The 17073-nt window shown below is 47.3% G+C and overlaps 1 protein-coding gene across 10 annotated transcripts in view; it reads left to right on the top strand.

Annotated features, from left to right (window-relative positions):
* Positions 1–17073, top strand: part of PDE4DIP (phosphodiesterase 4D interacting protein) — a 533445-nt gene that overhangs the window by 224976 nt on the left and 291396 nt on the right. The gene's annotated exons all lie outside the window — the stretch shown is intronic.

The raw sequence follows: 17073 nt of genomic DNA, 5'->3' as shown, positions 1-17073 counted from the left end.
TGAAGACATGGACATCAACAAATCGAAACTTATGATTTTTCCTTTCAAAGAAGTAATAACGCTTTAGGCCCCCCTGAAGTTTGAATCGCTCCTCATCAAAATTGTCCCTACTCTAAAACTGATAGGAGTCACTTTCGACAGTAAATTTTCTTATCACATTCACATCAGCACGGTTGTTCAGAAATGTTTTTATCGCCTCAGGATGATACGTTCCCTTGCAAAGTTACTAGAACCAGCTTCTTTGAACACATTGATCCACTCTAGTAATTTCTTGCATAGACTACTGTAATGCCCTTTACAAAGGCATTACAAAAAAGGAAATTAGACTGCTTCAGATTGTACAAAACACAGCTATTAAGATCATTTGTGGTGCGAAGAAATAAGATCATGTTTCACCTCTCTTAATCAGTGCACATTGGTTACCTGTCGAACATAGAATCTATATATATATAATCGGAGGTATGTATGTGTGTATGTATGTATGTGTGTGTGTGTATGTGCCGCGATCACGCAAAAACGGCTTGACCGATTTGAACTAAACTTGGTATGCAGATCCCTCACTACCTGGGGTGATATGTTCTGGGGGTCTCGCGGCCCACCTGCACACGTGGGCGGAGCTACAAACAGAACATCAGATTTCACCCATTCATGTCAATGGAAAAAATGAAAAGATGCTGCCATTCTCACAGTAATTCAAAAACGGCTTGACCGATTTGAACAAACCTTGGTATGCAGATCCCTCACTACCTGGTGTGATATGTTCTGGGGGTCTCGCGGCCCACCTGCACACGTGGGCGGAGCTACAAACAGAAAATCAGATTTCACCCATTCAAGTCAATGGAAAAAATGTAAAAAGCTGCCATTCTCACAGTAATTCCAACTACCTTGGGTGATATGTTCTGGGGGTCTCGTGGCCCACCTGCACACGTGGGCGGAGCTACAAACAGAACATTAGATTTCACCCATTCATGTCAATGGAAAAAAGTAAAAAGCTGCCATTCTCACAGTAATTCAAAAACGGCTTGACCGATTTGAACGAAACGTGGTATGCTGATCCCTCACTACCTGGGGTGATATGTTCTGGGGGTCTCGCGGCCCACCTGCACACGTGGGCGGAGCTACAAACAGAACATCAGATTTCAACCATTCATGTCAATGGAAAAAATGTAAAAAGCTGCCATTCTCACAGTAATTCAAAAACGGCTTCACCGATTTTGAACGAACCTTGGTATGCAGATCTCTCACTACTTGGGGTGATATGTTCTGGGGGTCTCGCGGCCCACCTGCACACGTGGGCGGAGCTACAAACAGAACATCAGATTTCACCCATTCATGTCAATGGAAAAAAAGTAAAAAACTGCCATTCTCTCAGTAATTCAAAAACGGCTTGACCGCTTTGAACGAAACTTGGTATGCAGATCCCTCACTACCTGGGGTGATATGTTCTGGGGGTCTCTTCACCCAAGAATTTATATGTTCTTGCTCCTGGAGGTGAAACTAAAAATGTTGTTTCTAATCAAGTTTTGTGTTAGTTGTATTGTATTCATTTTGTCAAATATTTCACATTATAATTTGAATATTGTACTTTTTATAAAGCTGTAAAAAAATAATTTCATTCACCACTATAAAGTATCTTTATTTGAATCCATTTACAGTGTTATTGCTATAATTAAATACCCGTGCAACGCCGGGCCATCAGCTAGTTAGTTATAAAATCTTACTTTTAACCTTTACATCAAGATTAATTAATCAACTAGAGTTTATTAACAGACTTAATTCCATATAATAATTTAAAATCGCTTCTTTCAATGTCACAAAATCTTCTCGTCATACCTTCTTTAAAATTAATTAATACGTTGCGTTCCAATAACTTTGCTGTCACTGCCCCAGCTCTGGAATTCGCTGCCCAACCATTTGCGCAGTGAATCTGAAATAAAACAATTCAAAGCAAAATTAAAAACATTCTTGTTCCACGATGCCTTTGGACAATAACTGTCCTCTTAAGGACAAAACTCTTAAATTGTATTACTTTTTACCCTAACCTATTGTATTTTCCTTTTACGATTGTAGTTCTTCCCTTCCTCTTCTATTGTTTGAAGTTGGTCCATTTGTCTAATTACGTGTTTTATTAAGACACTTAGGTTTTAGCTAGTATTCTTGATTTTTAATCTGTTTATGTAAATTTTTATTGTACACCGCTTAGAAATCTGATTAAGTGGTTTAAAAATTTTTTTTATAAACTTGAAACCACTTCTTTGCTAGCTCAGTTCCCCTTTAAGGGCTGTTGCAGCAGGAATCTTGTCAATATTTTTCTGACTTTAGCAGGTAGTAGACAACTGAGCTGGTACAGTATTAGGAGAAATAGAGGCCCTGAGAAAAGGGCTTGTTCTATGAGTGTGAATATTTTGCTTCCAGACAGCTCAAAAGGGCTGATATCACCGGGGAGGACAAGCTCTCATTTGGATACATATGGGGTTCTCTCTGATAGCTAGTTGTAGTCTGTATGTGAACTAGCTGCCAGGTTCCCCTGGAGATTCAGGCCTGTATTATTTCAGACCATAACTCTTTTGTGTCTACTCATCATGGTTTAGTACTATGTTACTGTCAGGACCTGAGGTTGAGTGTGTAGATGCTTCTCTCAATGATTTCTTTCCTTCCTGTAAAGTCAGATAAGGAAAAATGGTACAGTGTATCTAAGGGCCTTCACTCTCTTCTCATCCTTCTTGACTTATCTGCTGTTTTCAATATTGTTGATCACCACTTCCTCCTTGATTCTTTGTCCTCATTTGGACTTAAAAATTTGTTCTATATCCTATAAAATTCTTTACCACTTGCTTAGCTCCTGGGCCTGTTTGACAAATTAGCTTTCATTAAAGCAAAAAAATTGGAGGAGAGACTGATTCAAGCAGCAGCTGCTCAGGGATACTTAGAATCTGGGTCCCTCCCTGCCCCCTTTCCGTTCTGTCCTAGTGAGGCTACCAAGGTGCTGAGTCATCCCTCAACAGATTAAAAAAAATTAAGAAGGGTTGAAGAAGGTTTCTGACTCCAAGTAATGAGTAACTGTTCTGGGGGGAGCACTTTTAATCTGTGCTTTTTGCATACCTTCCTCCTCTTTCTTCCTTCGGCATTCAGAGTTGCACTTGTACTGAAGCTGGTCTAATGTCTTGCTACTTGAGTTCATCAGAGTTAGTGCCTCAGAGCTGTAATCTGATGTGTGTTGTTCCTCTCTCTCCCAAAGAAATTAGCCAGGAGCAGTTTCGTTTCTTTGGCCCATTATGTTTTTCATTTTAAAAGCTTTTATTGTACAGCTGTTTTTCTCTCATACTTATTTCCTGCCACATAGCATTATCCCAAGACAAGCAGGCAGCATATTCTCACATGTGGGTGATGTCATCCATGGAGCCCCGGTACGGACAGCTTTAAAAGTGTATCGCAGGGGAGTGGCCAAGATAGCGGCGCTAGTCTGGCGGTTTTGAGATTGGTCGGATAGTTGCTGGAGTTCTTCCTTCTTTTGCTGCACAAAAGAAAGGGAAGTGTTAAGGTGCCTCCTCCTCAACACCTTCGCTCCCCCCCAATCAGCATACGATAGATCATTTTCTGCCTGCAGTTTGCTCATGACTGGGCGAAACGAGCCCCGCTGCAAAAGAGAGCAGAGAAGGCTCAATCCCGCTGGGGCATGAGATCTCGCTCTCGCCCCCACTTGCTGTCCCGCCTCCCTGTCCGACTGATGCCGCTATCCTGGAAGTGGAAGGTAAGGAGGCTGAAGTTGCACCAGACCTTTCCACAGAAGCAGAATCTATGGTAGATGAGCTTCTACCGATGCAAACCAGCTTTGGGGAATCGTTACCCTCCTGTGAAGTTACTTTGGCGGCAATCTTGAAAATGCTCCATAAATTAGACACAACAACCACGAAGATGACAGATGAGGTAAAAGCTCTTGGGGCAAAAATAGATGACATTTCTAAAGCCTTTGAACAAACAAATGTTGAAACCAAAAACTCATTTGAAAAAAATACAAAATGAGTTGGCAATCTTTACAAGCATATAAAATGGTGGCGATAAAGAATAATGCGACACTATATCGGAAGTATTGAGAACTTTAATCATAGATTAACTGTGAGAATTCTGAACTTCCCTAAATCTTCTGGGATTTCCCCTTATGATATGTTTAAGAAGTATCTGGTGGAAGTGCTGAGGTATTCTACTGAATTTATTCCTCCATTAAACAAAATTTACTATCTTCCTCTTTTTACTAAAAAGTCCCAAGAAGCATTGGAAGGGGAGAATATTCAGTCTTCATAGATTGAAAAATATATCTGCTATTCTTGAAGAATCTATCTCCAACTCAACGATAAGTACAACCTTATTGATATCCTTTGTCTTTCAATAAGATCTGGATTCCTTCATAAAGCAATATTTTAGATCTTCAAAGAACTTATTTTTTGGCAAAAGAATTTGGGCATATTTATATGTCTCTAAGACTACACAGGAAAGAAGGAAACAGTTTTTGTCCTTGATACAAGAGACAATATCTTTGGGGGCTTCTTTTAGCTTACCCTTGCAAGTGCATTGTAAAATATACTCAAATTAAATATGTATTTTTTCTCCCTGAGCAACAAGGCATTTCTGGAGCTGAAAGAGATTGCCTGAGGTAGACAGAGCGTAATAAGAGATAGCAAACTTTGTGTTATATCCTTACTTAAATATTTTTTCTTATTTGAGAAATATACCTTCTCTATATTCAGGCCTTAACTCCCCTCACTATTATTGTGGTGTGAGGAAGGAGACAGTTATTCTACTTTATTTTAAATGATTTATATTTAAAGTTATTTTTGCTATATTGTTTTGACAAGAAGTTTATTTTTTTTAAAAATGTTGTTGAAAACATAAATAAAGTTCATCGCCACTTTAAGAAGTTAAGAAAGTTCACAAACTGCACTGTAGGCCTGCCTGACGTAGGCGCGTGGTACCTCTGTTCTTAGTTTTCCGCAGAGCTAAGAAGTCGTGTCTCTGAACTTTCATTTTTTTGCCATTTGCCTTCCTGCTCGTGAGGTTTTTTTTCCTACTCTTTTTATAATTCTTTTACTTGTATTCTATTACATTTTCTTAAAAAAAAAAAATGTGAGGAAATTTCCCTCCCCCTTCTATTCTTCTTGCAGGCTTCAGCCGGCAAGGCCCTTTCATTTTTCCTCAGCCATTGAGTTTAATTTGGCTGACATGCTTTTTCCGTCTATGTCCCGTCCGTTAACGGTTTTTAAAAAGTGCTGCAGGTGCCAAAGGCCAATTTCCATCACCATAGATGGTGTTTGCAGTGCCTTGGGCCAGAATACTGTGTAGATCAGGGGTGTCCAACCTTTTGGCTTCCCTGGGCCGCATTGGCCAGAAAAAATGTTTCTTGGGCCGCACAAACGCGCAAACACTGCAGCAAGACAGAGGAGGGAGCTGGCAAGACGGTAAACACCCGGGGGCAGCAGAGGAAAACACTGCATCGCCCTCGACCAGGGCTGCACAAAATACTTCACGGGGCCGCAGGTTGGACACCCCTGGTGTAGATGATTCTTGTGCTCGGTGTTCTACCCAGGGCTGCGGAGTCGGTAGATAAATCCGACTCCTCAGTTTCTGGTACCCACAACTCCAGGTACACAAAATGTCTCCGACTCCACAGCCCTGATTCTACCTTGCAGAAACATTACATCAAGAGCCAGAGACTTTAGCAAGAAACATTGTTCAGCACCGGCATTGACACGGAGAAAACATCACAGCCTTCGGCATCTCAGTGGTTTCAAGCTCTCGACCCACTGTCTCAACACATTGTAGGCACTCCTTCACTTTGACAATATCTGCAGTGGTGGATGAACTCTTCCAATCTTTCCAGAGAGTTGTTCTACACACCTCCACATAAGAAGATTCTGACAACGGATTCGTCCGTCTATGCTTGGGGGACATCGACACTGGCGTCGGGAGACATCACTCCGTCTGGTAAGCCAGCTAAGAAGCCACCAGCTTCTCAACAGGTCTCGCAGGTCACTCTTACATCACGTCCCTCGATGCAAACTAAGCGACAACCTCTTCTGCATCTTGCCTCCCCTACATCGAGGTGTGCATTCTATTCGAGGTCACCCTCTCTGAGGCAAGATGCAGCACCGATGGCACCAACAGAAAGGCCAACGGTACTGGTTCTTTCATTCCATGAAAAGCTCGATGTGTTTTTCCAAGTGAGTGATATGTTTAAGCTCCTTACTCCAACATTGACTCCCTTGGTACCTGTCCAGCCTGAGCATAAGGCAACCAGGTCCTGCGGTACTGATTCTGGCTCGCCAGAGCAGCATTGACATTCCAAGCCTAAATGTAAACCACATCATCGCAGGTCCAGTTCTCCATCAAGGACCAGCTCTAGTTCATCGAGGCATCGTCATTCTTCCTCTTCGTCTCAATGCTCCAAATCCAGTAAGTATGACTCCTCTTCAGGAGCTTCCAAACGCAAAAGACTGTCATGTTAGGCATCGTCCTCGTCATCAGATTGACACCGGGATCGATACAATCATCGATCTTCTCGACGCACTCCTTCACCAGAGCCCTTCTATGACTGACTTACAGTCTGATTCAGCTGCAGACATACCTGAGTCTACAACGGAGGCTTGTGGTACTACCTCGGAGCAATGCGTACAGATGCAGGGTTCTTCCCCTGATTTTTATGTTAGCCATGTACAAGGCTTATTTGCAGTTGGCTGGGGATCCTGCTGCTTCTCCGGGGGTTTCCAGTTCTTCTGTGGGGTCTTTTCCTTTAAGGTGTGTCCCGCCTCTATCCTAAGCGTCCACGTGTTTCATGGGACGAGGATTTTTTTTTCCTCGCTGATTCGGTTTCTCCAGATGGGTGACCCCTGAGACCCTCTCAAGGGGGAGGGAGGGTGGATGAGTTGGATGGTTAGAGTTCTGAGCCGCTGGTTGGGGAGGACGCTTCGGTCGATCACACTTTTCACCACAATGAGTACATTTCAGGTGTCTTTGATTTTGCACTTTGAGGAAGAAGCCAAAGACCCCCCTCGGGTTGTGTGCACTGCTTCGGGGGATCTGGTCAGCCTCCCGTTCCTTTCCTATTCATCAGGATATTCGGGATGTAGTGCATGCACAGTGGAAGACTCCATACATGCCTTTTCATTTGGCACGATCCATGGCTCGCCTTTATCTCATTATCAGTGGTTGATGTGGTTGTTTTGGCTATTGCTCTGGCATACGGTGCTGGTGGAAAGCGGTTTGGCCTTCAGGGACCCCCAGGACCGCAGGTTGGAGTCTCTTGGAGTTTTAACGTGGTTGCTTTGACAGTCCAGTCAGCAATATGAAGTGGTCTGGTAGCTAGGTCTGTTTCAGGTGGTCTGAGCGTTTTCTTGAATGGAAATTTGATGATTTGTATCTCATGGATCAGGAGGTAGCTCAGATTGAGTTGGACGCTTCTTATCTTTCTAATGCTATGCATGATTTGTTGCAGGCATCAGCCAAGTCTATGCCCCTCAGAGTGGCCACTTGTCATACCCTGATGCAACCTCCAAGTCGAAGCTCAGTAAATTTCCTTTTTGGGGTTCCTTCCTCTTTGGAGAAATATAGAAACATAGAAGATGACGGCAGATAAGGGCCATAGCCCATCAGGTCTGCCCACTCTACTGATCCACCCCCAAGTCTACTATCCTAGGGATCCCACTTCTGGTGACAGGTTCCCTTGGCTTAACCCTCTAAGGATCCCACATGGGCATCCCATTTGCTCTTAAATTCTTGCACGCTGTTTGCCTCAATCACCTGCACCGGGAGCTCGTTCCAAGGATCAACCACTCTCTCGGTGAAGAAATATTTCTTGTTGTCACCATGAAATTTCCCGCCCCTGAGTTTGAGCGAATGCCCTCTTGTGGCTGAGGGTCCTTTGAGAAAGAGAATCTCTTCTTCCATCTCAATATGGCCGGTTCATGTCTCCTCTCTCCCTACGTTCCTCGAGTGAGTACAGCCGCAAATTTTTCAGCCTTTCCTCGTACGATAGATCCTTGAGCCCCGAGACCATCCTGGTGGCCATCCGTTGCATCAACTCTACTCTCAGCACATCTTTTCGGTAGTGTGGCCTCCAGAATTGCACACAGTATTCCAAATGATGTCACCATGGTTCTGTATAATGGCATTATGACTTCAGGCTTCCGGCTGACGAAACTCCTACGGATGCAACCTAACAACTGTCTTGCCTTAGATGAAGCCTTCTCCACATGATCAGCAGTTTTCATGTCTGCGCTGATGATCACTCCCAAGTCTCGTTCTGTTGAAGTTCTAGCTAAGGTCTCACCATTCAAGGTGTAAGTTCTGCATGGATTTCTGCTGCCGAGGTGCATGATCTTGCATTTCTTAGCGTTGAAGCCCAGCTGCCAGGTCAAAGACCAAAGCTCCAACAAATGTAGGTCCTGTGTCATACTATCGGGTGAATTGCCGTCCCTCACTATATTGCATAGTTTGGCGTCATCAGAGAATAACGTTATCTTACCTTGAAGCCCCTGAGTTAGGTCCCCTGTGAATATGTTGAAAAGGAGTGGGCCCAAGACTGAGCCCTGCGGTACTCCATTGGTCACCTCCAATGTTTTAAAGAGGGTACCGTTAACTACCTTCCTCTGAAGTCTGCCACTCAGCCACTCATTGACCCATGTAGTTAATGTTTCTCCCAGCCCCATTGATTTCATCCTGCTCAACAGCCTGTGATGCGGGACACTATCGAAAGCTTTGCTGAAGTCTAGGTATATGACGTCCACGGATTCTCCCAAGTCTAGCTGTTTGGTTACCCAGTCAAAGAAGCTGATGAGATTGGATTGGCAGGACCTACCCTTGGTGAATCCGTGTTGACTGGGATCCCGTAGATTCTCCTCATCCAAGATTGCGACTAATTTACGTTTGATTAGTGTTTCCATGAGTTTGCATACTATTGATGTGAGACTCACCGGTCTGTAGTTTGTAGCCTCTGCCCTGCAACCCTTTTTGTGCAGTGGAACGACATTAGCTGTTTTCCAGTCTATGGGGACTCTCCCCGAACTTAGGGAGAGATTGAAGAGTCCTGATAGCGGTTCTGGCAGGACATCACGCAGCTCACTGAGCACCCTGGGGTGTAGATTGTCCGGTCCCATGACTTTGTTCACCTTGAGTCTTGCCAGTTCGTAGTAGACGTCGCCAGGTGTGAACTCGAAATTCTGAAACGGGTCTTCCACGCTGGGCCTTGCCTGCAACTGCGGACCGTGCCTCGGTGCCTCGCAGGTGAAGACCGAGCAGAAGTATTCATTCAGTAGTTCTGCTTTATCAGAATCTGATTCTGCGCAGTTCCCATCTGGTTTTCTAAGGCGTACTATCCCATCTGGTTTTCTAAGGCGTACTATCCCGTTGGACAAGCTTGTTCAGGATTTAAGTGACTCTAAGGTGCCTCGGTGTCCGGAGGACAGGCTTCGTCCGGTGTCTCAGGAAGGCTCCAACCATGGGCATTTGCGTGAGCTCCGTAGGTTTCACCTTGACCTGGGTTCTGCTGCTTTCCCTTGCAGAGGATGCGTCTTTCAGCGCATGCAGTCCTTTCGGGGAACCCTCCAGGGGGATGTGACTCCTCTGGTGGCTCCGTCTCTGCCCGTCCATCCCAGTGACAGTTTGGGTCCTTCCCCTGGCTCTGGAGGAAGCCCGTTTACAGGAGTTTTAACACAGATTCGTTCCCTAATGGCGCAGGAGTTTCTTCAGGTCTTGGGGGGGGTCAATGGCAGCTTCCTTGGAGGTGGTGCGGTGGGCTCGGGCTCACATGTGCCCCTTGCAGTATACTCTTCTTTAATGGTGGTCTCTGCAGGTTCATGAGCTGGACTCTCCAGTTCTTCTTTGTGGAATCGTTCATCGTAGCTTGCGCTGCTGGCTTCATTCCTCCAATTTGGTTCAGAGGGTAAATCTGTATCAGCTCCAGTGGACAGTGCTTCTCAGAGATGCCAGTCTCCTTGGCTGAGGAGCCCAATGTCTCGTTCGCTTGGCTCAGAGCAGCTGGTTGCCAGTGGAGGTTTTCTGATCAATCAATGTTCTGGAGACTAGGGCCATTCATTTGACGCTGGTGGCCTTCCAGTCATTGCTGGTGGGCAAAGCTGTGTGCAGGTTCTTTCTGACAGTGCCATGGCTGTGGCTTAGGTCAGTCATCGGGAGGGGGGGGAGTCAAGAGTTTTATTGTGGCGCAGGAAGCAGACCTTCTGGAGTGGATGGAGGCTCACCTTTTGGCCATCTTGGTGTCACTTCACAGGAGTGGACAGTGTTCAGGTGGTCTTCCGCAGTTATCGTGTGCTCGATCCCAGTGAGTGGTGTTTCAGCTGGAAGCTTTCGAGTGGATTGTTCATTTGTGGATCAACCGATCATAATCTCATGGCTACGAGTGTCAATGCCAGTGCACCAAGGTTTTTCAGTCAGTGCAGGGATTACCAGGCCGAGGGGCTGGATGCTCTGATGCAGGCTTGGCCAACAAACGACCTGCTGTATTTCTTTCCTCTGTGGCCTCTGATGGGCAGAATTCTTTACATTGCGCAATGTGCGAGCCATGTGATCCTGGTAGCGGCGGATTGGCTCAGGCGCCCTTGGTACACAAATCTAGTTTGGCTTCTCATAGCAGATCCACTTCCTCTGCCCCTCTAGAACAATCTTCTGACTCGGGGTCCCATTCCCATGTTCAGTCTGGGTCCCTTTTGTCTTAAGATTTGGCTCTTGAAAGGAGCTACCTAAGCAAGAAAGGATATTCAGATAAAGTGGTCTCTACTCGTTTGAGTTCTCGACGGTTTTTGACATCCAGGGCTTATATGCGCATTTGGCACCATTTTGAGGACTGGTGTTCAATTCAGGTGGTCATTTCCCTGCCTGCATCCCTTCCACACATCTTAGAGTTTTTGCAGGGTGGCTTGGAGCGAGGCCTTGCCTGGCCATCCCCGAGGGTTCAGGTGGCAGCTTTGTGCTCCTTTAGAGGTCTTCTGCGTGGTTGTCATTTGTCGTCGTCTTCCTGATGTGATCCGTCTCTTGAGGGCGGCGAAGTTGATGCGATCTCCAGTTTGCCCTTTGTTCCAGTTTGGGATCTCAATCTGGTGCTTTCAGTGTTGATTCATCCTCTGTTTGAGCCCTTTGGCTCCTGCACTCTGTCTGAAAGACCTTACTTTGAAGATGGGTTTTTTTGTATCCGTTTCTTCATTCCAGTGCTTGTCAAAGTTGCAAGCCTTTTCTTGTGCTCCCTTCTTGGTACTGTGGCCTGTTCCTTCCTTTCTTCCTAAGGTTTTTCCCCCTTTTCATGTGAATCAGATTGTTGCCCTTCTGGTTTTGTGTAGTGAGGACTCAGGAGTGTACTTTGGAGCAGAGACAAGTTGAATATCTGCGGAGTTCTTACATATGTGAAACGGAGTCAGGAGTTTAGGCAGTCAGATCTTCCTTTTTATACTCCTGGCAAGCAGTCATAAGAGGGAAGGTGCCTCTAAGGCTTTAATCATAAAAACATAAGCAGTGCCTCTGCTGGGTCAGACCAGAGGTCCATCATGCCCAGCAATCTGCTCACGCGGCGGCCCATCAGATCCATGACCTGTATGGTAATCCTCTTATCTATACCAGTGTTCTTCAACCTTTTTACACCTATGGACCGGCGGAAATAAAATAATTATTTTGTGGACCGGCAAACTACTAAGACTGAAATTTTTTTTAAAAAACCATCGCCACCTCGTCCCCGCGAGCGAGCTCCCACAAACCATCTGATCCCATCTGCACAAGCCTCAAATAGTTATGATTTTATATTGAACATATTTTATTAAAGTATAAAAAGAAACAATATTTTATACAATTGTCATTTTATAAATACAAATAATACAGGGCAAAGAACAACAAAACCTCTGTCTCCCCTCCCCTTCACATATATCCCCTCTACTATCAAGAAAACTGAATAAGCCAAATTATTACAGAATGCTATACAAATATCTTGTAACAGAATACCACAGTTACACATGGCAGGAATAGTGTTAAGGGAGTGGAACTAGGGCAACTGCCCCCTGATCAGAGAGAGCCCTAAGCCAGCTGAAAGCTAAAGAAGCACTGCCTGGGCTTTGCACTCCCCAGTTATGTCTAGCAAGATACAAATTTCAAATCTGATATATTCTAACCACAAGATAGAAATAAAATTATTTTTTTCTACCTTTTGTCAACTCTGGTTTCTGCTTTCATTGTCTTTTCACTCTCTTCCATCCAGCGTCTGCCCTCTGTCTCTTCAGTCCAGCATATGCCCCTTCCATTCACTCCTTCCCCTGTCATCTCTGGCATCTCTCTCCTTCCCTCCCCCGTTTGGTTTTTAGCATCTCTCTCTTCTCATTTCCTCCACTCAGATCTGATATCGTTCTCTCCTCTCTCTTCCCTTTCCTTTTCTTCTCTGGTCTTCCTTCTCTATTTTCTGCCTACATCTAAATTAAATTCTTTCTTACTATTTAGTCCTGTTTCCCTCTTTTCACTGTCTACTCACAGCTTGTCACCCCTTTCCCTCACCCCTTCATTATCTTACTAACTCTATTTTCTTCCCCCTTTATTTATCTTCTCCTTCCATCCAGTATGTGTTCTTTCCCCACTTCCATTCAGCATCTGCTCGCCCCTCTCAACTGACATACATCTGCCTTCTGCTCTCTCTCCTCACTTCCATCATCTGCCCCCTTCTCTCTCTCCCCCCCTCCACTTCCATCATCTGCCCCCTTCCCCTCACCTTTGCGGGTCACTTTCTTTCCCCTGAGGGTGGCTCATGTCAGAGGGGAAGCTTTGGCTGAGTGGAAAAAAGGGACCTGCAAAGGTGAGAGGAAGGGAGACCTCCAGGACAGCTGCTCTTTGACCTCCTTCAGCGGCCCAAGAGTCTTTAGGCTAGTGGCAGCTCTGTGTGCTTTTAACTTCGGCACAGAGCTGCCCCTAAGCAGTGGTTTAGCTGCGGTTTCATGAGGCAGCCTCGGGGCCTTTGCTAGGCCGGCCTGCTTTGATGATGCGATGTGGGCTGGCCTAGCAAAGGCCCCGAGGCTGCCTCATGAAATCGCGGCTAAACTACTGCTTAGGGGCAGCTCTGTGCCGAAGTTAAAAGCACACAGAGCTGCCGCTGCTGGTTTGGAGGTGCGGAGGCAAGGCTGGAAGCATACGCGGCAGGAGTCCCGGCGAAGGCAGGAGTCCCGGCACAGCGACGGCAACAGGAAGTTGCAAGTCAGCTGATGCTGGCACCTTTCGTTGCAGCGAACCCGAATCCTTCGCGGACCGGCAAGAATTTTTTGCGGACCGGTAGTTGAACAGTGATCTATACCCTTCTATCCCCTTTTCCTTCAGGAAATCATCCAATCCCTTCTTGAACCCCAATACCGTACTCTGTCCTATCATACCCTCTGAAAGCGTATTCCAGGTGTCCACCACCCCCTGGGCGAAGAAGAACTTCCCAGCATTGGTTCTGAATCTGTCCCCTTTTAATTTTTCCGAATGCCCTCTTGTTCTTGTAGTTTTCAAAAGTTTGAAGAATCTGTCCCTCTCCACTTTCTCTATGCCCTTCATGATCTTGTAAGTCTCTATCATGTCCCCTCTAAGCCTCCGCTTTTCCAGGGAAAAGAGTCCCAGTTTCTCCAATCTTTCAGCATATGAAAGGTTTTCCATACCTTTTATCAATTGCGTTGCTCTTTTCTGAATCCTCTCAAGTAATGCCATATCCTTCTTAAGGTACGGCGACCAATATTGGACGCAGTACTCCAAATGCGGGTGCACCATCGCCCGATACAACAGCAGGATAACTTATTTCGTTCTGGCTGTAATACCTTTCTTGATAATACCTAGCATTCTATTCGCCTTCTTTGAGGCCGCTGCGCACTGTGCTGATGGCTTCATTGTCTTGTCCACTATTACCCTCAAGTCATAGAAACATAGAAAGATGACGGCAGATAAGGGCTATAGCCCATCAAGTCTGCCCACACTATTTACCCACCCTCTTAAGTCTACTGACCCCCTAAAGTATAATTGTAATTATACTGTCACTCTACTGACCCGCTCATTCAAGTCCTAGTGACCCTATCCCTTAGCATGACCTCGTAGGGATTCCACATAGGTATCCCATTTGTTCTTGAAGTCTAGGATGCTGCGTGCCTCGACCACCTGCACTGAAAGCTTGTTCCAATGCTCAATCACTCTCTCCGTGAAGAAGTACTTCCTGGCGTCTCCACGAAACTTCCCTCCTTGAGTTTGAGCGGATGTCCTCTTGTGGTCGAGGGTCCCTTGAGAAGAAAGATATCATCTTCCACCTCGATCCGTCCCGTGATGTACTTAAATGTCTCAATCATGTCTCCCCTCTCCCTACGCTCTTCGAGATTGTAGAGCTGCAATTTGCTCAGTCTTTCTTCGTACGGGAGACCCTTTAGCCCCGAGACCATCCTGATGGCCATCCGCTGAACCGATTCAATTCTGAGCACATCCTTACGGTAATGTGGCCTCCAGAATTGCACACAGTATTCCAGATGAGGTCTCACCATGGCTCTGTACAATGGCATCATGACTTCAGGTTTCCTGTTGACAAAGCTTCTCTTGATACAACCTATCATCTGCCGTGCTTTAGATGAAGCCTTCTCCACTTGAGTGGCTGCTTTCATGTCAGCACTGATGATTACTCCTAAGTCTCGTTCTGCCGTAGTCCTGGTTAAAGTTTCTCCATTCAGGGTGTAAGTTCTGCAAGGATTTCCGTTACCAAGATGCATGACCTTACATTTCTTGGCGTTGAAGCCCAGCTGCCAGTTCAAGGACCAACTTTCTAAAGTATGCAGGTCTTGCTCCATAGCATCCTGTAGATTATAGCCGTTGACTATTTTGCATAGTTTGGCGTCATCAGCGAATAAGGTTACTTTGCCTTGAAGCCCTTGAGTCAGATCCCCAATGAATATGTTGAAGAGGAGTGGGCCCAGGACTGAACCCTGTGGCACTCCGCTAGTCACCTCTGACATTTTAGAGAGGGTACCGTTAACCACCACCCTCTGAAGTCTGCCACTAAGCCAATCTTTAACCCATGCAGTTAGAGTCTCTCCTAATCCCATCGATTTCATCTTGTTCAGCAGCCTGCGGTGTGGGACGCTTCTAGTGTACTTTCATCCATTACCAGCCCTCCCATCGTATAGCTGTACTTTGGGTTTCCGTTTCCCACATGCAAGACTTTACATTTATCCCAGGACAAGCAGGCATGATATTCTCACATGTGGGTGACGTCATCTACGGAGCCCCGCGCGGACAGCTTTTCAAGCAAACTTGATTGAAGTTTCAAGTTTGCACACTGCACCACGCATGTGCTAGCCTTCCTGCCCACTAGAGGGCGCATCCCCACCTCGTGGTCCTCAGTTCAATTTCATCCGCGGAGCCAGAAGCCCTGTGGAAAATTGTGCTCTTCAATTTGCCTTCTGTCGCCGCGGCTGTGTCCTGATTTCGACGTGGTCGCTGCGTTTGTCTTGTTTCTTTTATTTATTTGTTCGGTTATCGTTAAAAAAAAAAAAAGTTTTGTTTTTTCCGTCGCTCCGGGGGCTCCCGGTAGCCACGGCCGTGGGACCTCGTCTGTTCCCGGCCGCTTTTTGGGCCCATGTCCCGGCCTGTGACGGGATTTAAAAAGTGCGGTCGGTGCAACCGACTCTTGTCCATTACAGATCCTCACCGGTGCTGTTTGAGGTGTTTGGGGCCCCAACACCCGACAGACTCTTGTGCCAGGTGTGCCACTTTTCAGAAGCGGGCTCTAAAACGTCGCAAGGCCCGCATGGTGGAACTTTTCGCCGTTGAGTCCCCGACCGGGAAGGCCTCGAGTTCGGCCTCGGCTTCGGCCCCGGCCTTGACCTCGACCTCGGCCTCGGGCCCCTCGGCTTCGCCTCGACCTTCGGCCCCGCCGAAGCCTGTTGCCTCGTCCAAGCCGACCTCGGGTAAGTCTCCACTTCCCTCCTCAACTCCAGGTTCGACTAAGAAGCCATCCTCGGGCTCCTCGACGGCGGGAGGGTCTGCCTCCGCCCAGCCCAAGGTATCAAAATAGATTGCCCCGAGGGAATACTCGAGACCGAGGTCACCCTCTGAGGAGCATCGACAGGTCTTACCACCTGGGATGACGATCCCGGCCTTCCAGGACTTACTCCGGGCTTTGATCGCCTCTGAGCTGTCCAGGGCCATTGAGCACCTGCAGCAGGCCTAGACCTCGACTGCTTCGGTCTCGGCTGCCCCGCAGTTGGCGACCTCGGCCTCGGGCGCTTCGGCCCCCGAAGTTCGGACTGCCTCGCCCTCGGCTTTGCCCTCGGATCCGGCATCGGTGGGACTACCTGAGCGTAGCGTGCGGCCCCGTGATAAGATGCGCCGGGTGCGGAGACTCTCGTCCTCTTCTTCTTCGAGGTCCTCGAGGTGCTCCTCGCCTTCGGGCAGGCCTCGGACGAGGCGCCGCCCGAGGAAGGCGAAGCGATCTCGCGCCTCGCCTCGGAGGCGCGGTCGTTCGTCGCCGCTCGGGGGCGAGCCCTTACAGGTCTCGGAGCTCCGACTGGATAACCCCAGTCGGGGAAGGTTCCCGTGCCTCCTCGCCGAGGCGGAAGGGACGGGCCTCGATTCCTCGTACCCCGGGGGGTTCCCCCGAGGCTTCTCCCAGGCATGATCGGTCCCCGACCCCCTCGAGGTCCCGGGAGCGGGCCTCGTGGGGATCGGGGTCCGGTAGAGAGCCGAGGTATTCCCGCGAGGCCTCCCCTTTCGGCTCGGGGGGGAAATCGCGGCCTCCTTCTCCGCCTGCCAGACCTTCGTCATTCTCCATGTTTGTGCAGGATATGGCGGGGGCTTTGGGAGTGGACTTGTTGGCAGGTTCCCACTATACCAAGGAGTTTTTGGAAGAGCAGGATCTTCCTGCTCCCCCTCGGGAATCCCCTCGCCTTCCGCTGAATAAGGTACTTCATCAGACCTTACTGAGAAATTTGGAGACCCCTCTTACAGTCGCGGTGGTGCCCTCCAAGATGGAGTCGAAGTACCGGACCCTTCCTCCTAAGGGGTTCGAGAAGGCGCAACTCTCCCACCAATCGC

This window comes from Geotrypetes seraphini, chromosome 12 (assembly GCF_902459505.1).
Source record: "Geotrypetes seraphini chromosome 12, aGeoSer1.1, whole genome shotgun sequence".
Lineage (NCBI taxonomy): Eukaryota > Metazoa > Chordata > Amphibia > Gymnophiona > Dermophiidae > Geotrypetes > Geotrypetes seraphini.
The sequence above is the reverse complement of the archived record's forward strand: the minus strand, read 5'-3'. Positions and strand labels throughout refer to the sequence as shown.